The sequence below is a fragment of the Dermochelys coriacea genome, chromosome 9, assembly GCF_009764565.3.
Source record: "Dermochelys coriacea isolate rDerCor1 chromosome 9, rDerCor1.pri.v4, whole genome shotgun sequence".
Taxonomy (NCBI): Eukaryota; Metazoa; Chordata; order Testudines; family Dermochelyidae; genus Dermochelys; species Dermochelys coriacea.
Window position 1 is genome coordinate 34,065,240 of NC_050076.1, and position 27,949 is coordinate 34,093,188.

At 40.1% G+C, this 27,949-nt stretch overlaps 1 protein-coding gene and 1 long non-coding RNA gene across 2 annotated transcripts in view; one reads left to right on the forward strand and one right to left on the reverse strand.

The window, feature by feature from the left end:
• Positions 1 to 27,949, forward strand: part of DNER (delta/notch like EGF repeat containing) — a 292,812-nt gene that overhangs the window by 163,404 nt on the left and 101,459 nt on the right. The gene's annotated exons all lie outside the window — the stretch shown is intronic.
• Positions 15,602 to 26,769, reverse strand: LOC122455928. Its single transcript, XR_006274456.1, has 4 exons — positions 26,679 to 26,769; positions 25,931 to 26,107; positions 16,246 to 16,419; positions 15,602 to 16,138 (listed from the first exon to the last, which is right to left on the reverse strand). It is a non-coding gene; the product is annotated as an uncharacterized LOC122455928 (long non-coding RNA).

The following is a 27,949-nucleotide window of genomic DNA, read 5'->3' on the forward strand; positions in this document are numbered from 1 at the left end:
TCAGATACACAAAGGGTTTTTTAATACATTTTAATTTAACTATGCTGCTTTTTGGTAAATACTACAATAAATGCCTCCAAATGTAAATATTCAAGGTGTTTCTTTGATCATTTGTTATATTATGGTACACTTTGAGAAAAGAATTTGTCTGAAATCAGTTAAATGAATAAAATATCTAGAACATAATGTAAACTTCAAAATATATTAAAATATAATGGGCAAGTCTGTTCTTCTCACAATTATATTTATTACCCACCAATAACACTTATTTGTCAAGGATTTATTCCTATGTAAATATAACACAAATACAGAACTGTTAGAATTATCTTAATATACTGTAATATACGTCATTGAAAAATGAAACATTAAATATCATGGGAGGAAGTGTGAAATGAAAAATAGTATACAGTTTAAAATAAAGTATATGGAAAATAATACTGTTTTAAAGGCATTTTTTAAGAATGGAGACTATAGATTTAATTATATTGGGCTTTGTGACAGATGGTCTGTTGAAATTAGGACATGAAATTGAAACCATGGTAATAACAGTTCTTATTTGTTATAGTCTTGAAATACTTTTCTTTCCATAATGAAGAAAAAGCTGCTTCAAATTATTGTTCAATAATTTGTCATTTCTGAAACGCAGGCTGCTTTGCAGATAAATATAAGGTATCAAAAACACGTGTGCAAAAATATTGGGCCATGTTCTGAATGGATGTCCCTGCCAGAGAGAAGCCCAAATAAAGCAGAAATGCTGTGTTTCCACAATGATAAGGGACAGTGTATCAGAGATCCTGTTGAGGGTTGTTACAGCTACTTTATCAGCAGCAGGTTTCATTTAATGGCATTTATTTTCTCCAGATGGTTTTCCAATTATTTTACATTTTTCCTCTTTAGCTGAGATAGACACTTTCTCTTAAATCTCTTACATTTTAATTTTTTTTTTGCATTTAATTTGCTAAAGTTAAGTTTCTCTCTGAGAGCAGTTCTAATATGGAATGGCATGGCAACTGACATAAGGTAAAATCCTAGTGAAGATAAGGCAGTTTGTAGTTTTTACGTGTGTTAGCAGGTCAAGGTAAAGACTATGGGGGAGTGTTTACCTCAATCTACTAACTCATGTTACAGCTACATTTGCCTTGTCTTCACTAGGCTTTGATCTTGTGTTAGTTACCTTGTGTGAGCTAACACATGTTAAGAACGTACCTTTTTTCCTAGTGAAGACGAGGCATACGTGCAGTTTGTAATAGAGACTTCGGTCATCATGTACATCATTACAAATTCTTCTTCTGTAACTTTTTCTTCCATCTATTGGAAATTTGTGATGTCTTTTTTTTTTAATTAAATCTACTGATCCTAAAAAATCTGTACAGAGCTTTCCAAACTCTTTAGTGCAGTTTTTTTTAAATAAAACCAAGAGATCACAATAATCCTGACTGATGTTAAAGGACATTATAATCACAAAGTAGTATGGCATGGAGGAACATGCAGACTCAAGTAACAATAAAGTGATACCATGCATCGACGGCTAATCCGTGTTTAGTAAAGATGGAGGCATGCACAGTACATTTTGATTTAAATATTTTATTAAAAGGCCCACAAATCTACTTAAATTCTTCATTTTAGTTTTATAATCTGCTGCGCATTGGTAGTACTCTTGAGTTTTACTTCAAAGAAAATAAATATAAAACATACTCCCTCCCTGTACCTTATTTTTATATGTATTAGGGTGAGGTGAAACTTCAAGCTTTTTACTTTCAGTATTCACAAAAAGTTCTACTGCATGAAAACATCAAAATAGGGACATGGATGACTTTGCTGTATACAAAAAAGCAATGACTGTAACAGTTACTTTGTTTGATGATACTTAAGCTGTAATACTCTTGAGCCAAGAGGTAATGTGGGATGATATAAGCATAATGCTACTTTCCTTCTAGGAATATATCAGCCAAATATTTGCTTTCTATGTATTATATTTCTTGGAGAAATGTAGGGGTTGCATTGAACATTGTATTTTTTTCTGCATATTCAACTGAGGTTTTTTTAAACTCTTCTTTTCTTTCCTTAGTGAATCTTACTAAAAGAGATTTTATTGGCTTCTTATTTTTTATTTCTAATTTCTAATTAGAGATGTTATAGAAGAAAGGGAAGATGTGAGTAAGCTGAAGATCAAAGAAAAAGATTACATGAATCTCTCAAGTCACTTGCCCCAGTGTAGCCTCCAAGTTTGTTATGCATCTTGGATCTTTAATTATTTCATACAAGTCTTCCTGAATAAGTCTGATGTGCCAAAGACAAAACATTCCGGGAAATATATTATTTGTTTATGTACTGTCTCTTGGTGTTTAATTAACTAAATTAACATTTGTTTAAAGTTGTTAAGACACTGCTGAAAGGAATCAGGTGAAAGTAATCAAGTGATGCAATTTGTAAACTGAGTGGAAGTAATGGAGTGTCTCTAAGAATTACAAATAAATAAAACCTTGAGATCATATTGTTTTTTCCATATATGAAAAGCAGCCCTATACCCTCAATCTGAATGACTTTTTGGGGATTGAGCAGAACAGCAAAATGAGAAGGAATAAAAGTCTGCCACAGAGAGCACAGTGTGCCCTCTCTGTAGCTTGATACTTAAATTTGGTTTGTTGCTGACTCTGCAAATAGACAGATTCTTTAAAAAGTGCAGTGTGGAAATGAAGTCATAATGGTTCTATGGCTGCATAGACCACATTTGTTAAGTTGCTACATTTACTTTATTAAAGCTCGGCCATCTTGAGAAGGGAAAGGGGTGCCAACTCCAATACTTATTGAAGTCAGGTTATTGTCACTCACAGCATATACATTCCATAGCAATCTTATTAATACTGTCTGTCTTAAAGAAAGATTTTAATGAGTTTTGAGTAAGCCACATGTTCATGGTATGGAGTCTATCTTCCAACATTTTTCTTACAGCCATTAATTAAGAAACATAAAAGATGCATTTATTAGTCAGAAAGAATGAATGACCTATTAAATACAATTTAGGCATTGAAAAGAAAAAAGGTGCACTGGATGTGTCAGTGGTTTAGGAGTGGGACAGGACACTCTTTACTTCCAGGTTGCTGGTATAAAGCCAGGCTAGGCTGGTACTGACCATAAGATGGTGCCATTTTGTATGGTTCTGAGAAGCACTCTGTTGCGGAGGAGCCCACTCATCATCCCTTTCAGGCTGCGTGTGGGGCAAAGGATGATTAAAGCTCTTCTGCTGCAACAAGTTTTCTCTGCCACCCCCATCCTCTGGGGGCAAGACATAGGGCAAACATATTGGCGTGTGATTGCTAATTGTATGTTATGTTTTTATCCCTCCTTATGCCAGACATATATCTTGCTGGGCTTGGAAGTTGTGTTGTGCCAATCAGTGATAGCTATATTAACCCTTTGCTGCAAAGACTATGTTCATCTCCCATTTTTATTTGTTTCCACTTTGGTTTGTTTGTTGAATAAAATTATGGGCTGTGTGCCCCTAGCTTTTGAGGTGTCTTTTTGGGGACCACATGGAAAATGAGTTATCAATGGGCAAAAAAGAAAAGAAAACAATTAAAAATTGAAAACGCATCAAGTCTTCAGATACCTGTGATTGAACAAAACAGCTGTCCAATTAACTTTAGATTTTCCTAAATATTCTTCTCTGGACAAAGACTATGCATGACAAATTTATGAGGAAAGGAGGGTTGTAGTTTTCGTTTGTTTTTAATTACAATGGTAGAAGGTTAAAGTTGGGCTTACAGGATACATTTTTCATACTTTTAATGATGAGTCCATAATTAATTGGTCCCAGTAAGGTTGACTCTCAGAGAAAGTAACATGTGACTAGATGGGGTGTATAACTGAAAATGTCATCAGAAAAATCATCTGTTTAAATAGAAAATGAAAACATTTACTGTAGGTGAAATCCTGGCTGCACTGAAGTCAATGGGAATGTTGCCATTTGCTTCAGCGAGTCCAGAATTTCACACTATATGGTCCAAAGACCCTTGAGGTCAGTAGGAGATAGTCATCTAAATTGGCAGGAGTATAGGGCCCTAATGTCCTACCAGGTTTACAAGATTCCTGAACTTTATTAGATTAACTCTCAGGATTCTCTGCAGTATGTGATCATTAGTGTCACCAGAACTATGTCATAAATGAGAAGCTGCAAAAATTTAACCCAGTTCTGATCATACATCTACTCTTTATTGCAATAAGTTTTTAATTGAAATCAGATGTATTACATTTGACAAGGTGCTGAAAAATGACATTACAATGGAATGCATAGTATAGTAACAGTTTGATGCATGAGTCTTTTAAACTATGAAATTTCCATGAATGTTAATCAGAACTGCATAGTTAAAGCCTTGCAGACTGGGTTGAGAACTAAAAACATGTTACTATGCATTTTTCCTGGCAATCCTAGAACACCAGATATGCAGTATATCTCTCATGAAAGGGATAATACAGTAGTCCATGTGCCATTTACATATATAACTGTTTCTATCTGAAATGGTTGCAGGTTCCTTTTGGTTTTCCTTTTTGAGCTAATGAAGTTTCTTTCTTGAAAATATTCAGTAAAATTTGGCTTTTAAAAAAAAAAAAGCTGCTCTAACCACAGTTTTGTAATCAAGGTCTTACTAAGTTACCACTATGGAGACCCCTCCCATCTGACATGCTCCTTCTAGCTGGGCAAATTCCCTACACCAGACATTGTGTGGAAACCTGGCTATTTGTGGCAACTGTCATATGAGTAGAGTATTGTGGTTGAGGTGAGCACCAGAACCACCCCCCATTAATTTTTAGCCTTTTATCTTTGAAGGATTTATAAACTCGCTCCTTACTGTGAATGAAAACATAAATCACAATCGTGCATTTCAAATTATGCAAAGTTTTGCTGAATGTAAAGGAGTTTAAAAACATTCAGATTTAAATAGCTATAGCTTTTTTACTTTAGCAAATAACATTTGATAGTCTAATTCTAGTAACAATAAAAATTGCAATAATTTTATGTTGTATTGTTTTGAAGATTGGAAAAATAGATAACGAAAGTGTGTAACATACTTCATAGTTATCTGTTCAGTTGTAGTCAGTTTCCCAAAAGTGCTCATGATTGGGGCATGGTATTGTAGATCATCCAATTGGCATTGAGGACTCCAGATTTTATTTTCAATTCTGCCTCTGAAGTATGGGCTGCATTCATGTTAGCTGTTTTTCAGAAAAATGTCCCACTGTTGCTAATGCCAGTGCAGCCCCATCCGTGGTAACAAGGCTTCCCATGACTGCCAGCAAATGTAGCCATGTTGTCAAAACTTGCTTGTAATCACTTTGCATGTTATGATAGTCGAACACTGCTGGCAGCCAGTGGCTTTTCTGTTCTACCACCCCCACCATTGTGTCCACTGGTGGAGCTGCAGCAGTGTTAATGGCGGTGTGAAAAATATCAGAAAAAAGCCTAGTGCATAAGGACCTTGAGAAAGTCACCTTCTTTCCATATCTGTAACACGGGGGTAGGGTTATTTAACTATCTCACATGGTTTGGGAGACTTAATTTAATATTTCTCAAGTGCTGTGTGAGACCTTCTGCACTAAAAGATGCTTGCCGAGTTTCATAAATTCCATAAGGCCTAAAAAGGGGGGGGGGGGTGAGGGGTTTTGTAGGTCGGTATAGGTATATTTGCTTTTCTTTAATTGTATGTTCAAATTTTCTTTTGTTACTGTTTTTTTAAAGACATATTTTGCCATTTCAGTATAGTTGAGATTAAGAATGTTTCCCTTTTTAAAAGAAAAAAAATTACAGGAATGTACTGGAAAAAAAAAAACAAGACATAGCTCAAATCAAGAAATTCTGAATAATCATTCAGTGCCAATAAAAGTTGATAGCCAGTGAGCCAAGAGGCTCAGCACATTTAGGATTGAATCTTATCCTCTGTTACCATTTAGTTATCATTGTACATAAATAAAATATGATTTAGAATTGTCATGTTACTGAGGGCAGAACAATAAATCCTTTCAACATAATTTCCACTTGTAGCATCTATTGTGTCTAGTATTTTGATTGTAGGGACTGAGTTAGGCCAGCAGTGTAATCTGACTTTGTCAGGTTGTGGAGCAATTTTAAATTAAAGCAATTTAATCAGCTGATTTTAAATAAATTAAATCACTTAATTTAAATAAATAATTTAAATCCAGTTGAGGGTTTGTGAAACTAATTTGAAAACTTGTGCTATTGCAAATGTAGATTAAAATGTATAATTAACTGAATTGTAAATTTTGTTGACTTTTTAAAATGCCACCACTTACAGGATATCTTCCTTTAATTTTACAAAACTGCTAAAATAAAAACAAAAAAACAAAATAGTGAAAATTAATGCCCTAATCCCTTAACCAACTGAGCAGGTATGTAACTGCACGCATCAATAATCATATTATCTTTAGTGGGGCTTCATATGTTACATGTTTGTAGCAGCAGGGCTAAAATTGTATTTTTATTAATTGCTTTTCTCTTAATGGCATAAATCTTTGTCACTTCAAAACAATATTGCTGTAATGCTAACACTGAAATGTTACTTAGACTTCTAGTACATTAACAAAGTTATTGGAAATTTCTCTATACACACAGGGAAATATTTTCAAAAACTGGATCCCTAAATTAGGATCCCTAATTAGGCTCCTAAATCCCTATTTTGGCACCATTGACCTTGATGGAAGCATTTTATCTTTCTTGACTTGGGAAAGTTCAGTATATCAGAAAATGGTACTGGTTGGCTATTTGTTTAACATTTGCTTATCAATTATGAGTTTGATTGTTCATACAGTAAGGATATTAATGAAGCCCTGAATTCTTTTTCAGCATAGATGATCACTTTAAATGTGAAAATGTTTAGAAATAAAATCTGTGCAGAATCTGAAATTCTACCGACAATTAGGAAATTATTTAAGGAAACAAAGACCAAACATTCGGTTTTAGTTATTTAAGACTATAAAGTGGGAAGAATGTAAAGAATTAGCAATGTGTAAGTAAAACAAATCTGATGTAAATAAAAATATTAAATTTAAAATACTATTTAAACTTAAAAAAAATCATGATTTTTATCCAACCTACTTTCTATCATGCAGTCTTATTTATGACTAGTCTAAGTAGTAATGGGTTTTAAAATACATACGTGTATGAACTGAGAAACAATGTGATAGATACAGTGAGAAGATATAATGGGAAAATGCATCAAAGGTCTGTTACAGACTTCCTTATTGTACGTGGTGAAAAATGTATACTTTTCTCCAGTATAAATATAATTTTATACCCTAAATAAACTGAACTGTAACTTTTCTCATGTGACCTTGGAAAAATATTATTTGAATCAGAAGTCATTAGGCATTCAGTAATAATTTTAAAAGATGCTTTGACTTATAAATCCCCAATGGAATGTAAATTTCTCATTTGTCTTGTACAAACAGCACAAAAACGCTTTATGACTAGTGATCTTAGTACTTAGCAATGAACATAACTGTAGTAACGAACAGCTTTCTATATTTAGTAATTTTAAATTCTTTTTAAGACTCTGTCTAAAATAGTATAGCTAAACTCAGCCTAATTAGTTTTGCATTGGCAATCTCACATTAAAGGTGCATCACCAAATAGTGCTGTTTAATTGCTAGGGACAGATTATGCAAGGCTCTTATGCAGTTGCTTTGTGAGTGCTGCAAGAAGACTACTCCTTTGCTCTTATATGGCCAAAGGAAGGCCCAATTATAGTTACAGCCCCTGCAGTATAGTGGGCCCATGACCCTTCCCTCCCATCTGCACATGCCCTTAAGGTGGCACTCATGTGCAGTGGGGAGCATGCTGAACTGCATAAATGGGTAAAAAGAAAAGGACTACTTGTGGCACCTTAGAGACTAACAAATTTATTAGACCATAAGCTTTCGTGAGCTACAGCTCACTTTATCGGATGCATTTGGTGGAAAATACAGAAGGGAGATTGATATACACCTAGAGACTAACAAATTTATTAGAGCATAAGCTTTCGTAAGCTACAGCTCACTTCATCGCATGCATTTGGTATCAATTTGATATCAATCTCCCCTCTGTATTTTCCACCAAATGCATCCGATGAAGTGAGCTGTAGCTCACGAAAGCTTATGCTCTAATAAATTTGTTAGTCTCTAAGTTGCCACAAGTAGTCCTTTTCTTTTTGCGAATACAGACTAACACGGCTGCTACTCTGAAACCTGCATAAATGGGTGTAGCAGCAAGTATGCTTTCACTGTGTTCCATTTGGGGTATGTATTACCTTATAGTGGTGAATCACATGATTACATACTATTTCTCAGTAACAAAACTTTTTACAGCCTTCAATACACATGTGCAACATATGTTTGCTATACAAACAGATTTTGTGAAAGTCATTCATGGAGAAGTGCACAGTAGATTGTATTTACACAACATCTTGCACATGTAATGAAGTATATAATGTACAGCAATAGTGAACATTTTCTGCCACATACAGTCATCCAAGTTTATCACGGTGACTTCTGTAGTTAAATGACACCTAATCTGAATTTTAAAGCATGATTAATTTAGCTTTATGAAAATTATTAATTAGTCTGAACTAAAATCTCAGCTCTAAACATACTTGTGAACTTTTGAGGGTTTGTATAAAACTTTGTGGATTGGATTTATCTGTGTGTATTTTGTGCAGAAACAACATTTAGCATTAAAAGTGCTCACCAGCCATTGTAATGCCAGGTTTCTACTCAGACATCTTTGCCCTGACCACTATTAATCTTGAGTCTCATGAGTTTTAATTATCTGCTCTATTGATGGTCTCTGTGCCATTTAATGTACACAGTTATCTCTCTTCTTCATGCACTGGCTGTTGGTAACCTCTAACGGGTTAGAGACATATTATGTAGACAGAGTGAATGTCTTTGTACAAAAGAAAATTATATTAAAAATAAACTGATGATAATAATCTGTAGGTATTTTGAAACTAATTACAATGATGAGGGGATCCTAACCTTTAATATATCTGGTTGTGAGGGTTTCAGATTAGAAAAAAAATTGCAATCTGTGTGTTTTTAGGTCCAGAATATGTACACCCTTAGAGGCATTCAATGTTATTACATCTCATGCAGTGGAAAGATAATCATATTTCCATTTTAGTAATTCAATGTAGCTTAAGTTGATTTTTTTAATGAGTTAAGTAAAATTGAAATAGCACAATTTTATTTCACAATAAAAGTGTCTGTCTACACTCAGACTTGTACTGAAATAACAAAGAGAGTAAATTAAAAGTTTGTTATTTCAGTGCAAGACCATAGCCTGGTTAGTGGTGAATTCAGTGCATTATGCTCAAATAAATAGAATTTTCATTTTTATGATTGCAGTTCACCTTTAAGGACTTGTTTTGTAGAAACACAACTGAGTGTTGTGCTTACAGCAGTGAGGATTCCACTTCAGCCTTGCAAAAAATTACCTTCAGGACATGTCTACACAGCAAAGAAAAACGAACAGCTGGCTCATGCCAGCTGATTTGGGCTCGGGGCTTGGGCTTCAGGGATGTTTCATTGCTGTGTAGACTTCTGGGTCGGGCTGGAGCCTGGGCTCTGGGATCCTTCCACCTCGCAGGGTCCTAGAGCCCAAGTAGTCCTTTTCTTACAGCAATGAAAGAGTCCCACAGGCTGAGCCCCGTGAGCCCAAGTCAGCTGGCGTGGCCCAGCCACAGGTTTCTTGTTGCTGTGTAGACATACCCTCAGGTAACAGTAGTAGTAGCAGCAGCAGAATGTGAACTACATTATTCATTACATTCAATGAGGTGTTAATTTCAAAGACAGTTTTTAAATGATAGCTTTATAAGCCAAGAAAGAAACACGCAGCTGAAATAAATATTTCAATCCCTTTTGCTCTTACAATATACCATACTTGTGTCCTGGCAGCAAATCTTCAATAGACCGTTTGTGAAAATATAATATATATAATATAGGACCTCTTCTTTCAACCATTAAACTGTAATTACTGTGGCCTAGATCCACAAAGGACCTAGGTGCCTAAGTCCCAGATTTAGACACTACCGTGATCCACAGAATCCCTGCTCAGATGTCACCTAAGCCTGCGGGCACCTGAACTCACTTGGTGCCTAAATTTTTGCTGTAAAAGTTCCCCAGGTGCCTAAACCTCTGCTTCTGGACATGTTCACTGCTTCCTGAGGCAGGCATCTGGATGCCTATTTTCTGTTTAAGCCTCAAACCAGGCGGAGATAGGTCTTCCCTCACCTGTCTGTTCTCCAGGGCCTGATCCTGTAGCTGTGCTCAGAGGCTGCCTAACTCCACAAAATGGCCACAGGGCGGAGTAGAGAGCAGGACTGGCAAGTGATACTTAATTTAATTTTTGCCAGAACATAGTGCTGTATTTCTAAACAACTTCTGCATTTTTTGGGGTGGAGATAGAAATTTTACAAATTTTTTTTTAATTTTGTCAAATACTTTGCAGTTCACTTTTAACTACTGCATGTCCCAGCAGTGGGAAGTGAGTACGTTTTGTAATTTAACCTTTTGAAATTCAGCTTTTTAAAGCTTCTGGTAGATGATTTATGACTTGTTAATATCCATAGTTTAGGGGGCAAAACCCTTCAGTTTTTGAATTTCTCTTTAGGCAAAATGATGTTCTAATGAAAAAAGCACAGGACTAGAAGTCAGGATGTTTGTAATCTATTCATGACTCTGTCACAGACTTGCTGTGAGGCCTTGAACAAGTCACTTAACTTCTCTTCTCATGTGTAAAATGGGGATACTAATTCCTAATTCAAAGGGGTTTTGTGAGGCACAGTTTAAGTTTGTAAAGTGCTTTGAGGTCTTCAGATAATTGGTGTTACTATTTATTATTATACAGTGTGTATATGTTAAAATAGGGTTAGCCAATCCTTTCATGATCTTATACATCCTCAGGCTGAACCAGTCAGCACAGATAAAACCTCATGGGCATCACCACACACCTAATCCACAGCAGATCCCCTTATTACAACCCCAAGTTTTGCCTTTTGCAGTCTGCCTCTGCTCCTTGGGGGATCAGACACTCTGACGGTCTGCCTGTTTGGCCCCAAAATATTGTTAATTGCAAATTTTCCTGCTCTGTCAGTGTTCTCAATTACTTTCATACAGGAACACAACAAATCCTCATATGGGAAATCTATTAGTGTAGCCAATCCTGCCATCTTTTAGTATGCTGGCACCATTGTCTAGTGCAATAAATACAGCCCTCAGAGACATGGCAGAAAGCCACACTCTAAGCTGATATTGCAGGCAGTATGCAAATAATCTCATAAGGGTCCATATCACATTGCTATGTGATTTTGTTGATCTTTATACGGTTTATTATTTCATCAAATTGTGCCATATTTAGAGACAGTAACACAAAGCCACGGTCTATTTTAAATGTGGTTCTACACAGAAAAGTGGCAGTGAAAATTCATTTGGGGGTTTATTATGCCCAGGTGATTCCAACTCGTATTTCAGAGTGGTAGCTGTGTTAGTCTGTATCAGCAGAAAGAACGAGGAGTACTTGTGGCACCTTAGAGACTAACACATTTATTTGAGCATAAGCATTTGTGGGATAAAGCCCACTTCATCAGATGCATGCAGTGGAAAATACAGTAGGAAGATATATATATATACACACACACCCACACAACATGAAAAAATGTAGTGATTATCTCTACAAAAGTTTTTTTTTCCTCCTGCTGATAATAGCCTATCTTAATCAATTGGTCTCGTTAAGAATTAGTATGGCAACCCCCATTTTTTCATGTTGTGTGTGTGTGTGTATATATATACATCTCTTCCTACTGTATTTTCCACTGCATGCGTCTGATGAAGTGGGCTTTAGCCCATGAAAGCTTATGGTCAAATAAATTTGTTAGTCTCTAAGGTGCCACAAGTACTCCTCAATCTTTCAATTCATATTTGTTCAGTTTACAAATATATTCTAACCACCAAATCTGCAAAATTTAGCTTCACCTTTGAAAGTCAAGCTGGGTACTTTCCTTCTCAAGTACCACTACCAGTAATAAAGGCCTGCAGGCCAAATTCATGTCCTCAGTTGCACCTATGCAATTTCATTGTTATCAGTCTGTACCTCAGTGATCCTCACTAAGGTTAGTGGAATTGCATAAATTTTCCTGCGACTGAGAGCATAATTTGGCCAGCAATAGTATTGCTGTGTTGGGATTATGTATAAGAAGGAAATGACTCAACTTGAATATCCAAGCCCAGTGTGATTTTCAATGCTGGCAGTTAGTAATGAACATGTGTTTATTTGGAAATTGAGAGGGTTTTTTATAGTATTAGTGAGAAACAATAGAGATGCAGCCACATGATGATGGTTTTAGAGTTGCTGCCCAGAGAAGAATTACTTTTTAAATCCCAGTATTTCATGTGATTATTTTTTTTCTGAATGGAAAGCATTTTAAAGGGCTCTTGATATGTTTGTCACTAAGCTCTACATATAACAATGGAGATCAAATATGCTGCTGCCAAAATGGGGTCTGACTGATTCATGCCTTCTGTAACAAATTGTTCCTCCACACTTCAACATCAGTGATTTTTGTAACTGAGTGGAGGCCTGGTTAGCTAAACCAGTTACAAATAACATGGTTTGGGTCCACATGGCAGCTGTTCTGCCATCACAACCATATATATAGGTCCATCACTGCTATGTTGCCTAGCAGTATTTTTAGGAAAGGATCTGTGATGTTCTGGGCAGCTGTTCTCTAGTGCAGGAGTGGGCAAACTTTTTGTTCCGAGGGCCACATCTGGGTATGGAAATTGTATGGTGGGCCATGAATGATCACAAAATTGGGGGTTGGGGTGTGGGAGGGGGTGAGAGCTCTGGCTGGGGAAGCAGGCTCTAGCGTGGGACCAGAAATAAGGAGCTCAGGATGTGGGAGGGGGCTCTGGGCTGGAGCAGAGGGTTGAGGTGTAGTGGTGAGGGTTCTGGGATGGGGCTGGGGATGAGGGGTTGGGTTGCAGGATGGTGCTTCAGACTGGGACCGAGGGGTTTGGAGGGCAGGAAGGGGATGAGGGCTGGGGCAGGAGCTTGGGGTATGGGGGTGGGGTCGGGGTGCAGGCTCTGGGCGGCGCTTACCTCAAGCAGCTCCCGGAAACAGCGGCATGTCCCCTCCTCCAGCATGGCCAGGCGGCTCTGCATGCTGCCCTGTCCGTAGGTGCCACCCCTGCACCTCCCATTGGCTGTGGTTCCTGGCCAATGGGAGCTGCGGGGCCAGTGGGTGGGGCACCCTGGCTGTCCCTATGTGTAGGAGCCAAAGGGGGAACGTGCCTCTGCTTCCACGAGCTGCATGATCCATGGCATGCACAGAGCAGGGCAAGCCCCCGACCCCGCTCCCTGGCTGGAGGGGGACAACCCCCAGACCCTGCTCCCTGGTAGGAGCTCAAGGGCCGGATTAAAATGTCTGAAGGGTCAGATGTGGCCCCCAGGCCGTTGTTTGCCCACCCCTGCTCTAGTGCCTTAGGCCTGGTCTACACTTCAAAGTTAAGTCGATGCAAGGCAGTTTATGTCAACCTAGTCGTGCATGTTTCTACACTTAAATTGATCTCCCACTGCTGTAAGCATTACATCGACATACTAACACCACTTCCCTGCATGATGTAGAACCACAGTCAATATACTTAGGTAGAGGCCGTGCATGTATAGGCACTGCGTTACTTATGTCACCCTAATTGTCCTCCAGCAGCTATCCTACAGTGCCACTCACTGACCACTCTGGTCACCATTGTGAACTCTGCTGCCCAGGGGCCACAGAGACCAGAAACCTCCCCTCCCCTTTAAAGCCCTGCAAATTTTTGAAATTCCTTTTCCTGATTTCCCAGCTTGGCGAGCACACTTAACAGCTTTCCATTTTTGAGCGCAACTGCCCAGCTGACCATGCCAGCTAGACGCTCCAGACATGTTGCTGCCTGGAGTAGGCAGGAGATACTGGATCTCCTGGGCCTGTGGAGAGAGGAGGCTGTGCTGCCACAGCTATGGACCAGCCATAAAAATGTTGGTATCTATGAGCAGATTGCTCAGAAGATGCAGGAGAAGGGGTATGGCAGGCACCAGCAGTAGTGCTGTGTGAAAGCCAAGTTGCTGCGGGAGGAATACCAGAAGGCCAGAGAGGCCAAGAGTTAATCTGGTGCTGAGCTGCAGACCTGCTGCCTTTACAAAGGCATACTTGTAAGACACCCCCTCCCCCCCACAGCACCGCAGATACCTCTGAGGAGCCCAGGTTACAGGCTCTTGCCATGAACAGCAAGTAGGAGGTAGTGGATAAGGAGGAGTAATATGGGAAGCAGGAAATAGCGGCATCCAGCTGCGCAGCAAGCCAGGACCAGTTTTTGACTCCACCGCAGTCCTGCCAGTCAAGCACGGGCAAGTGTGGTGCAGGGGAAGGAATCTCTGGTAAGTGCGTAGCTACATTTTCAATTAGAGGAGTAACAGAGTCAGGATGAGCACTACCCTGACATCTGGTGGTGAGTTATGGCAAGTTGTGGAAAAGAACATCAGGGACTGATCTCATTTGCATAGGCACACCCACCCCGCCTAGCATGAGCGCATAGCTGCCCAAATGGTCACTTTGGCTGCTGTGGGATCCCCAGTTTCTCTGTTATTGGGGCAGGAAGAGTAAATTGTTATTATCCTGATTATGTGAATCAAGGACAGTGGAACTGTACTTGGCCTTTTGTTATGATGGAGGGACTCACCATCAACTAAGTAGCACTTGCTAGACAAGGGACATGGGTTCCAAAACTCAGTGAATTGAGAGGCTGGGAACAGGTATTAATGCCTGGTGGTAAGTGCCTTACATGCTAATTGAACTTCTCTCTCCACTGTGGAATAACAGAGCTAATTTTGATTCCATTAGGAGTCTAGTTACAGGCTGCTGAGCTGAATTCACTTTGGCCAATGGTACACCAGCACTGAGGGTTCCCTACAACAAGCTGAAATCATAAAAGATCTAAACTTAGTAAGAGCTGAAATTACTGAGTCTTGTGTTAAGTAGTGGGGGAGCCTGAAGTTATATTGCAGAGCAGTTTGTGGGAAGGTTGGTGGAGCAGAGCAGTTTGTTGGATGCCTGGAGCAGCTCATGGGGGCAGCTGGCAGAGCAGAGCGATTTGTGGGATGGCTGGTGGAGCGGAACAGAGCGGAGCCCCATGGAGAGGTGGGGCAATTGGCTTTGGACCATGTAAGGTGCCCCTTAAACCCCCCCCGATCTCCACCCAGGTTGGGAGGTAAAACTCTGCAGATAAACTTTCAAACTCTAGAGCTGCACTGACCGGGGACAGAGACTTTTGGGTTGTTGGACTTTTGGGATTTGGGTACTTTTGGGTTGTTGGACTCAAGAATCAAAGGGAAAGGACATGCCCCAATTTGCTTGGGTGGGTTTTTTGCTCATGGGTTGTGTTATGAATCCTGTTGCTGGTGTTTCCCCAACATAATGTTTCTCTCTGTTATTAAAAGGCTTTTGCTACACTCACTCTGTGCTTGCGAGAGGGGAAGTATCGCCTCCTGGAGGCGCCCAGCGGGGGTGGTATATATTTGTTGCAGGTCACTGGGTGGGGGCTCGAGCCAGTTTTGCATTGTATTATTGGAATGGAACTCCTAGATACTGAACTCAGCCCTTGTTGCTGCCAACTCTGACGGGCAGAAGGGTTACAGAGGGATGGCACCCCCAAAGTAGCAGGACACATTTTTTGACTTTACTGGTGCTAGAAGAGGTAGTGGCACTACCAAGAGAGGTAGAATTGTTATCTACTTTTCATTCCCCTCTAGAGTGGGGGAGAGGGCCATGCGGAGCAGTTTTTTTCTGTGCACAGAGGTGTCCTTTGAATCCTGCTGCAAGTGTTTCATGGAGGTTCTCTGGAATTGTTGGCTGAAGGTTTCTAGGGAGGGCTGCCTTATTTCTTCCTCCATGGTAGGATACTTTCCCATGCCACTCAGCTATAATTTCAGTAGGCACCATTGCAGTACACAGGCTAGCAGCACAAGGCTCTGGGTGTCTTTGGGACGCTTGCAGCAACTATGTTCTTTCTGCCTTTGCGACGCTCAGGAGTGAGATATCTGCTAAAGCATCACAGCCTATGAAAAATGGTGGCAATATTCAGTGCCATTGCCCTGCGCTACTAGAATCATGCAGCCGAGCAATTTCCTCTTCATTTCCCCAGCTTCCAGAGGGCCATACTCACCATGGCTCATGGTGTGTTGGGTGCCATGCACAAGCAATCCCAAGTAAAGTGAGAATGTAGGGGAGTGAGTTCAGAATCCGTAGTTTCACTTACGGTAGCGAATATGCTCACAAACTCTGAGAGTTTCATCTTCAGCTGCAGCCATTGCTACCTTCAGGGTCTCCCTCTCCATGCCTGAGCCAGATAAGGAGGAAAAAAGAGGACTCAGGATGACAAGTTCAATGACATCCTGCAAGCCAAGTGCTGCATATTGGACTGTAAGCATAGGGCCTGGAAGATGAACATTGTGGAAAGTCTGGAGAAGGAAAGAGTGGAAAGGAGGCCCAGAAATCCCAGCTGGAAAAGGAGGGGGATGCACCAGGACATAATGGGGCTTCTCAGGTGGCAAACACTGATGCTGCAGACTCTGATGGACCAGCAGGTTCAGTGATCTCAAGCTCGCCTCCCTCTGCAATCCAGTGGGAACTCAATATATGGATCTCCCTACACGTGCATCACAATCTGTGTGGCATCAGGGCCTGCTGAACTACCAAGCCTCGGAAGGTGTATGTGGCTGAAAGGGACATGAATGTTCTTTCCACTTCATAAGTTCAGTTCTCTTAATTTTTTAAGTTTTTTTAATATTTGTTTTAAAATAGCACAGAGTTTTTTTGCAATGATTTTTGTTACAGAGTAGAATTATGTTCCAAACAACTGAATTCATCTGTAATAGTTCACCACATATACTCAGAAGTTTTGAAAGCAACAGATTACCTGTTATTGCAGTGTCACACAACTCATAGGATAAGTCACAAAGAAAATTAATAGGTTCATTGACAATGTTATATCCGTAGATGTACAGCAATCACCAACAATTCATATCAGGGCATAAAAGAGCGGGGCCCAGCAGAGCACACTACAATAGATATTACTCTGGCTCACTGTTAAAAAGGTCTTTCAAAGCCTCCTGAACCTTACAGATCCACGCTGAGCTCTTCTCATAGCCCTTGTGTCTTGCAGTTCAGATTCAGTAGATTGCTGCTCCACCTCTGCCCTCCACTCCGCTGAAAACAATACCAGTTGTCATTCTGCATCTGCTAAACCAGTAGTTGAATTGTTCCTTTATGCTGTCAGTCTGACCAGCCTGTGGCTTCGTGAGCAAGGGGTAGTCTGGATCCTCAAGGATCACTGTTGGCATTTCAGCATTGCCAATGGTAATCCGCTGGTCAGGAAAGAAAGTCCCTGCTTGTAGCTTTCTGAACAGTTCTGTATTCTTAAAGATGCAAGTATCATGCACGTTCCCTGACCAGCCCACATTAATGCCAGAGAAGCATCCCTAGTGATCCACCAGTTCTTGCATAACCATAGAAAAATAGCCCTTTCTGTTGATGTGCTTAGTGGTCTGATGCTAAAATAGGGACATGCATGCCATCTACTGCTCTACCACAGTTCAGGATATATCCTGCATACTGTCCAGAGTCACAATCCTGCAAAGCAGGAGGCGATTAATGGTCTTGCATGACTACAGCCCCCACAGTGGAATTCCTGACTCCAAATTGATTCCCGACTCACTGGTAACAATCTGCCATTGCAAGTTTCCACAGTAGAATGGCCACTTGATCTCCACTGTCAGTGCTGCTCTCATTTTGGTGTCCCTGCACTGGAGGGCTGGGGTGAGCTTGGCATAGGGATCCAGGAATGTGGCCTGGTGCATCTGAAAGTTCTGCAGTCACTGCTCATCATCCCAAACCTGCATTTTGATCCAATCCCATCAGAAAGTGCTTGTTTCTTGGGCCCAGAAGCAGCACTCCATATCTACAGCTGCTCCGTGAACACCACCAGCCACCTTGAATTGGTGTTTCTTGTGTCCCACAGCAGTCTGTCCTTTGGGGAATTGTGTTCTCCACTCATTTGGTTCTTTTGCAGATGTGCAAATACTCCAAGATCGTGCACCCTGTGCTTGCAATGTTCATGATAATAGTGTAGAACTGTGCAGACTCCATTATTCTGTCAGAGATGGCAGACATTGAAGAGGGCTGCGTGGGTTTGTGGGATTTTGAAAACAAATGCAAAAATTATGGGAAACTGATAACATGATGGGATGGAGACAGTTGTAAACTGGGAAGTTGACTCCATACTCCCCGTAACTCCTGCTTAACTTTTTTTGGCCCCATCATGCACTTCCAAAGCTTCTGAAAAGAGAGTGCACTGGATGGTGTCGAGTTGCACAGTGGGATGCCTACCCATGGTGCCCTGCACTCTGAATCGATACAAGCACTCCTGGTGAGTATGCACACCGCTGAAACTAGGAGCCAAGTATGCACATGAACAAACGATGTACTGAGTATGGTGGCTGTATGCTGTTGTAAGTGTTCCGGTGTTCAGGGTCATGATGATTGTCAATATCAGATACACTTGGAGGGCCCAAGCATCATGTGTATGTTCACCAGAGAAACAAATGGCGAACAAGACCCTAATGCATGACCCAGAACAGACTCAGTTTTGAGCTTTGTAATTTAGTGCTTTATTGGAGGAGATTGAGGGTAATTGTATTTCAATCTTAAAATTACTAATTATTGTTCCAGCACTGTATGAACAGGCATGGCTGGAGAAAAATATATTTGTGTTGGATGCACTGTAGCACGGAAATAATGAGAGAGCATTTCTGCACTCACCAAGCACAATAGCCAAAGCAGCGTGCATGCACCAGGAGCCACATCTGTTACCCTTCTGAACCCAGCCCCATCCATACAACCAGCTACGCTTTCAGTAATGAACAATAATAGTGACCTTGCACATTACCTTAATCGGCCACCTTCCTGTACTGTTGCCAGATGGCTTTCGTAACGTCATCTTCTCTCCTTCATTGGCGGGTCCAGTTCAGATTCTGAAGCTATTTTCAAAAGTCACCTATGCTGTGGCTGTGAGATCCCACATCCATCATCTTGAAATGGGAAAATAGTTGTCTGTCAGTTGCCAGAGACTGTGTTTGAGTTCTTCACGTGATGGTATTTTTTTCTCCCACTTCACTGGATGCTGATATCCACAAGGTAATAAGAGACTCACTGACACACTTTCTGATTGATTTGTTAAATTCAAAACAGCTTGGATACCTAACTTGTACCAGATAACAGCAAGTAAAGCCTTGCACTGTTCCTCAGACCCAAAGTACTCCCTTGCCTTTGTCACAGTAGAGATCATGATCTGTTATCAATGTTATGAACATTATGTCCAACAAAGGAAGATCATCATTTTGTGGTTTATGGCTTCCAGGTGATGTAGCCAGAGTAGCCCTCTGTGGTAGTTTATACACAGGGGCAGACTCTCCAGAGGGCAAGTACATATAGTGGCACCCTCTGACTGCACTGATTTATGGGAGAAGGAAGGACTAGCTGCACTGGTTATAGTGGTATGGTTCGGAGTTTCTGATCTACATAACAAAATGGCCATATTCCTGATTAGTTGCAAGACCGAAGCTATGTGCCAAACTGGTGTGGAGGAGGATTGTTGTGTTTTGATTTTCCTACTTTTTGTTCGTTGACTTTCTTCAAGTGAGAGACATGGAAGGGTTAAGGTATGTGCTTTGTGCTCCGAGGCTGAAGAATGCAAAACAGCAATGATGGAAATGAGATCTAGTCTATCTTACCATGTATGGTACTAATGAAATCGTACAGATATTTTTTCACTATCAACTGATTATGTATAAGCTTGAAAGATTCTTTCCTTTAAAATAGATGCAGAGTTCTTCCATTTCAGATTCTGATTTATAAGGTTTTCAAATTGTTCATACACACAGGTATAAATAGTTCAGCCCTGACTTCTTCCCCTGAAATTACTTTGACATCATTACATTGTAACTGGGCCTTGGAAAGACTGCAAAGTTAAATTGAACAAAATTATCTATCATTATAAGCAGCTATATTATTTTTCTCGAGACTCAAGATCAAGGGAGCTGTAAACATGTCTGAAATTATCCTCCTATCTGGAAATTAAAGTAGATCTAAAATATGCTCTTGTTCAATCAGAGCTATTGGATTTGAAGCAGAAAGTTATTTCTTTTATGTTATACAGGAGCTCAGACTAGATTTTCACAGTGGTCCCCCTGGCCTTAAAATTTATGCATCTTGTATACCTAAATTTAAATACTGTAAGGTAAAAATAAATAGCCTTGTTTTATCTTCACAATCTTTGGAAATTAGGTGGAATAATTAGGAATTACAAGAAAAAAATGTGGCACTCCAGTGAGAGAGATGATTTCTTCAGCAGTTTGCCAATGGCTTTTGTTGCCAAAATAGTAACAAGAGTCAAAGTACAAAGGAGGCTGATTTTAAATTCCTTCAGGGAACTGTCCTGAAGAATGTGTAACAATCTGTTTCAGACAAGCAAATAAACTCTAGATACTTCCAAACATGCACATATAATTACATACGTGTCACTCTGTCTAGGACTATCAAATTCTATTGTAAGAGGAAGTGAGTTTTGGCTGCATCTTTATACTGATGGGTAATATATGATGTTGATTAGCTCCAGAACAGTTTGGCAGTTTTTAGAAGAGGTCAGCAGCATACCACTTTACTAGTCAAACCAGACATCAGAGATATATCTAGTAAATTTTTCATCAAGACTATTGGAATATTGGCTAATTGATTGGTTAAATCCAAGTTGATGAAATTTATGGTGGATAAGAAGACATTTTCTGTGCTTTTTCCCCTCACCCTTCGGTTTGCAACTTGGAAATTAAGGTATAGATCATTACAAATTAGGAACACTAATTTATCCAGATTATACAGTAAAATTGTAAAATGAAATGGAAAAGTCTCCATTAATATTTTTGACAGCACTCATAGAATTACTAACACACCTAGAAGCTAAGGAGTGCTTAATAAAAGCACTGGAAATAGCTTTCTTTCAGCATCCAAGAAACAGGATCCCTGTTTTATTGAGTACTGTACTCATAACTTTTATATTGTTCTAAAATTTTTTCTGAGCAAATAAAGCACTCAGTCTCCAGTATGTAGCACAAGCAGCTAGGCTGTGAACTGAGGAGTTCCTTTTGGGCTAAAGGAAAGGTATATTGCCTCAAGCTGTAGCTTAGCAACAGAGCTGCTCCCTTGAACTAATCTTAGAGCTAAAGTAGCTTCCATGGTAACTATGCCTCCCCTAGGCAGAGAGAATGTCCAGTGGATCTGTTGGTACACTCACAATAGCGCTCATCATCTTCATGCAGGAGGTTCCCAGAGAACTGGTCTTTTAAGGTTTACATGTCCCCTGTGTGAGTTCCCAAGATCACACTCATCCTATGCAATTGATTTGTACAGGTTCCACATCAGGCAGGGACCTTTGGAAGAGAGGCAGAATTTACCACATAGTAGAAAAACTTCTTGGAGAAAACATTATGAAACTCTAAGAAAAATGCAGTTGTATTCCCTAAATTCTTTTGTGAAGGGTAAGAATAGTAGTCTGAATTACATCCCTGTTTACCATGTAAACATCATTATATCTTTGGAAATAACTGCATTAGGGAATAGCTTAAGGTGCGAGAATGAAATCTTAGGGGTGTGAGAGGAGGGTAATGTGTCATTGAAAATCTTTCTATTTCATGTATTTTCTACTTCTCTTTGGTCATTCTTGTTAATGATATTTGCATAAAAATAGAATATTTCCTTAGGGTCTCGCTGTTTATTCCCTCCAGAAATATTAATCCCTCATTGGATGCATATCAGTCACATTCCAAGCAACTAATTTTGATGTCACAAATAAATTTATGACTTCAGATGGGGAATAACATCAGGAGAAAGTGAGCTGTAAAAAAAATAAATCTCATTTTCATGCCTATATTAGTGTAATTAAGGGAAAGGAAAGAGAAACAAACAAAACTTAAATTTTTCAAAATTTTCCATGATGTATAAAGCAGCTTTTAGAAACTCTTACGAATTTGGATCAAAATTTAGTTTTATTAAAATTTATTATGTTTGTGTTTAGATTGATGGTAGTAACATTGTGCTTTTTAGGCTATGGCTACACTAAAGCTTACATTGATATACATTGTATCTCTTGTGTGAATTAGTGACCCCCTAAGGAACGTAACTTATGCCAATTTATACCAACATAACTTATGCAGTCCGGGGTGGACAGCAGTGTTGGCCGGAGTGTGGTAGCCCACAGAAGCTCTTACACGCACACTCCAGCAGAGGCCAGGTGGACATCCTCAGAAATTCGGCTTTAAAGACTCATTGTCATTTTGTAAGACAAGTTTGCCACAGTGTGTTTTGCCAAAAGTACAGGACAGGTAATGTGTAGCCTGATTGGACAAGTTTTCTGCTACCTTCCACTGGTTTGATTTAGTCCATATCCTGTCTCTGATCGTGTCCAGTACTCAGTGCTTCAGAGGAAGGTTTAAAAAAACAGATGAACAAAATGTAATAGACAGTTATAGAATTAAACAGCTCTAACACCATTAGTTAGAGCTTGGCTTACATTGTGAAGCTACCCTTTGTGTTTTTAAAAAGACAAAACCACTAACTAATAAAAACTGAGGCACTGAAAAGAGAGAGACAAAAAAGCCTTTTAATTCACTGCCTCTGCAACTGAAACGAACTGAGTTATAGTGGGTGCTGTGCCTTCTTAGATGCGCTGTGTCCAAACATTAGGATCTATGAGGGAAGGATCCATACAGCCCCATAGGATGCTGCTATATAAAGAGCTCTGAGCGTGTATGTTGTGATAGGTTGGTCACAGAGACCCCCTTGGAACTTCCACCTGATGTGCAGAGGCTACCTCTGAGCCCGTTTTCCCTGCCAACTTGTGACGTCAGAACCCTGTCTTGTTGAGCCAGACATGCTAGCCTACTGCAAACACAGACCCGGGTCTGAATCACCTCCCCCAAAGCTGCAGACTTAATTGAAAACAGCTTAAGAAGTGCTCCTGTCTCTAGCACCCAGACACCCAGCTCCCAATGGGTTCCAAACCCCAAATAAATCCGTTTTATTCTGTATATAGCTTATACAAGCTAAACTTATAAATTGTCCACCCTCTATAACACTGATAGAGAGTTTTCACAGCTGTTTGCTCCCCCAGGAATTAATTACTTGCTCTGGGTTAATTTATAAGCAAAAGTGATTTTATTAAATATAAAAAGTAGGATTTAAGTGGTTCCAAGTAATAACAGACAGAACAAAGTAAGTTACCAAGAAAAATAAAATAAAATATGCAGGTCTAAGCCTAATACAGTAGGAAACTGAATACAGATGAAATCTCACCAAAGAGATGTTCCAATAAGCTTCTTTCACAGACTGGACTCCTTTTGAGTCTGAGCTCAATCCTTTCCCTTGGTACAGTTCTTGTTAGCTCCAGCTCAGGTGGTAACTAGGGGATTTCTCATGACTGGAACCTCCTTTGTTATGTTCCACCCCCTTATATAGCTTTGGCACAAGGCAGGAATCTTTTGTCTCTCTGGGTCCCCACCCCTCCTTCTAATTTGAAAAGCATCAGGTTTAAGATGGATTCCAGTACCAGGTGACATGGTCATATGTCCTGTGAGACCCCCAGCCTTCATTCTTCCTGGCCTGACTCACAGGAAGGCTTGAAAGTAAACAGAGCCATTTACAACCAATTGTCCTAGTTGATGGGAGCCATCAAGATTCCAAACCACCATTAATGGCCCACAGTTTGCATAATTACAGTAGGACCTCAGAGTTATATTTCATATTTCTAGTTTCAGACACAAGAATGATACCTTTATACAAATAGGATGACCACACTCAGTAGATTATAAGCTTTGTAATGATACCTTACAAGAGATCTTTTGCATGAAGCATATTCCAGTTACATTATATTTACAGGTTTCAGAGTAGCAGACGTGTAGGTCTGTATTTGCAAAAAGAAAAGGAGTTCTTGTGGCACCTTAGAGACTAACAAATTTATTGGAGTATAAGCTTTTGTGAGCTACAGCTCACTTCATCGGATGCATTCAGTGGAAAATACAGTGGAGAGATTTATATACATAGAGAACATGAAACAATGGGTGTTACCATACACACTGTAATGAGAGTGATCACTTAAGGTGAGCTATTACCAGCAGGAGAGTGGGGGGGGGGGAACTTCTGTAGTGATAATCAAGGTGGGCCATTTCCAGCAGTTGACAAGAACGTCTGAGGAACAGTGTGCGGGGGGGAGGGCGGAAGGGGGAAATAATCATGGGGAAATAGTTTACTTTGTGTAATGACACATCCACTCCCAGTCTCTATTCAAGCCTAAGTTAATTGTATCCAGTTTGCAAATTAATTCCAATTCAGCAGTCTCTCGTTGGAGTCTGTTTTTGAAGTTTTTTTGTTGAAGAATTGCAACTTTTAGGTCTGTAATCGAGTGACCAAAGAGATTGAAATGTTCTCCAACTGGTTTTTGAATGTTATAATTCTTGACGTCCGATTTGTGTCCATTTATTCTTTTACGTAGAGACTGTCCAGTTTGACCAATGTACATGGCAGAGGGGCATTGCTGGCACATGATGGCATATATCACATTGGTAGATGAGCAGGTGAACAAGCCTCTGATAGTGTGGCTGATGTGATTAGGCCCTATGATGGTGTCCCCTGAATAGATATGTGGACAGAGTTGGCAACGGGCTTTGTTGCAAGGATAGGTTCCTGGGTTAGTGGTTCTGTTGTGTGGTGTGTGGTTGCTGGTGAGTATTTGCTTCAGGTTGTAGGGCTGTCTATAAGCAAGGACTGGCCTGTCTCCCAAGATCTGTGAGAGTGATGGGTCATCCTTCAGGATAGGTTGTAGATCCTTGATGATGCGTTGGAGAGGTTTTAGTTGGGGGCTGAAGGTGATGGCTAGTGGCATTCTGGTATTTTCTTTGTTAGGCTGTCCTGTAGTAGGTGACTTCTGGGTACTCTTCTGGCTCTGTCAATCTGTTTCTTCACTTCAGCAGGTGGGTATTGTAGTTGTAAGAATGCTTGATAGAGATCTTGTAGGTGTTTCTGTCTGAGGGGTTGGAGCAAATATGGTTGTATCCTAGAGCTTGGCTGTAGACAATGGATCGTGTGGTGTGATCTGGGTGAAAGCTGGAGGCATGTAGGTAGGAATAGCGGTCAGTAGGTTTCCAGTATAGGGTGGTGTTTATGTGACCATCGCTTATTAGCACTGTAGTGTCCAGGAAGTGGATCTCTTGTGTGGACTGGTCCAGGCTGAGGTTGATGGTGGGATGGAAATTGTTGAAATCATGGTGGAATTCCTCAAGGGCTTCTTTTCCATGGGTCCAGATGATGAAGATGTCATCAATGTAGCGCAAGTAGAGTAGAGGCATTAGGGGTTGAGAGCTGAGGAAGTATTGTTCTAAGTCAGTCATAAAAAAGTTGGCACTTATTAGCATATTTTCATAAAATCATATGGAGTGCAAAGTCACATATGTCAAGTGCGTGTTCAGGAGAGGGATCCATATAGACTGTATTAGTATTCATATATTAATAATGCACAGATACCAACATTTAAAAAAAATCCTAGGTTAATTCTGAAAAGAGACTAGAGGATTTCCTTGGGGCTTTCCTATGCAAAGCCAGAGAAATTTTAGATGATATAAATATGAATATCTTAATTCTCCAAGCCTCAAAATATGGCAGTTCAGCTAATCCTCTAGAATCTATAGAGGCTCCCTTCCTCTCCTAACAAATTTCTCCTCCATCCTTTCAAGTGCCCTCCCCCTTACCTGCAGTTGTCTTCTTCAAAGAGGGAGATAGCAGCCTGCAAATTGTCCTGTCCTTTCCTCCTTACTAATGGAAGCAGCAACAGACCCATTGCCCCTGTGACATATTAAGGGGGCATCCCCTGTATTTTCTCCATTGAGGGTCCCCAGTTGTGTCTCCTGCAAGTTGGGAGGGTTCACCTGAAGAAATGGAGGAAAATAAACTTGTTCCAAAAGGGCCTTATTAATGTATTTACCTGTGAAAGTGCACTTCAGATCTTCTGCCAAACACTCTGGAAACTTTTCAAAGTGTTTATACCAGCTTTGTAGATTGATGATGGAGTGAATGCTGAAAGAGGTTTTCAAATATCCCTCAATCAGCAAAGCCTTTTCACCTAAATACTGCCATTTCCATTCCTGTGTTATTGCTTGTTTTCAAGTAGTACCACTATATGCCGTTGCCCAGAATTTTCTCAACCTGAAACTCTGCTAATTTGTATGTTCCTATCTCCAGGCAGTGTCAGGAAATAAATCAATGGGGCCCACAGCTCCTCTGTCTGATAAATGATTGGTACAAATGAGAGTGCTTTCACCCAAAAATCTTACACCCTCTCCTATAGATGCACTTGACATACAAGCTCAGAGCTCTTTATATAGCAGCCTCCAATGTGGTTGTGTGGATGCTCCTTCATGGATCCAAATGTTTGGACCCAGGGCATCTAAAGCACACATCTAAAATAGCAATAGTCCAGAGCAACCCAGATATAGTTACCCAAAGTCTGAGATGGTGTTGAGTGGTCAGCAGCAGGTTTGTGGTGGCCAGCCTTCCTCCTAGCTCATAGAAAACCTCTTCAAACTTCTCCAAATTACACACACTGACTGATCTTTTTATAGGTTGCTCAAAACAAAGCTAATAACTCATAATAATCCTTTGCAAACTAACAGTTTTCCTAATATCAGCAAGCAACTCCTAGTCATAACATCAGCAAAAACTCGTAATCAGGAACACCCAAATCCAAGGTCAGCTATCCTCACTTTCGCCCATTCTCATGATTCTTCCAATTTTATTTTCCATCCTTATCATCAAAAGTGCAGCTGCAGCTATTTCCTGTACTTATACAAAGCTCAAATTATTTCTAATAATGTGGTGTTCTCGCTTCCAGCTAATGGTGGCTGAGTGCTCAAAATGGCTGTGGTATTGTCAAATCAATTTATTTCATAACAATGACTTACAGATACACAACATGCATCCAATGAAGTGAGCTGTAGCTCACGAAAGCTTATGCTCTAATAAATTTGTTAGTCTCTAAGGTGCCACAAGTACTCCTTTTCTTTTTGCGAATACAGACTAACACGGCTGCTACTATGAAAGATACACAACTGTTTTTTTAATATGCAGCAGAAGGAGAATTGTATTAAAAGGAGAGAAATGTATATTAAACAGTGTGTTTTGGCTGGAAAATTCAAACCAGAAAATTGCACAGTTTGTTGCTTCTATAGACTAAACTCATTTCACAGACCTGGGGCTTCTTTATACCTCCATTCAACAAGCTGCCTGTGTTCCATCCTCTATGCCTCGTCTATTCAAGGACCCCTCATGCCAGGGCCTTTGTGTGCCTCATTTCCCCCTGTAGCAAAATAGGAGATAGCTGTATTATATTTATGAATATTGTGCATTCCTCTCTGTTTGTTTGTGATGGGTTACTTACTATGGGGTGAGATCAAAAGGAGGTGTTGGAGAAATCAAACAGGAAATACAAAATTATGACCTAGATAAGGAGCATCCCAGCAAACACTGAAACACAATAGGTAGCTTACTTGCTGTAAAGAGGCTGCCTGCCTGGTGCCAGCAAGATTATACAGCTGTTTTCTCCAGGCTGAGAGCAGAGATCAGTAGACACTGGTCAGTTAAAGATTTGCTCCTGTGGGAAGGGAAGGGAAGGGAAGGGAAGGTTGTCAGCAGACTGAGGCTGACACCCAGGCTGATTGAGACATGGAAAGAGGGTCTGGGGGATGAAAATTAAGTCTCAGACTCAGAAGAGT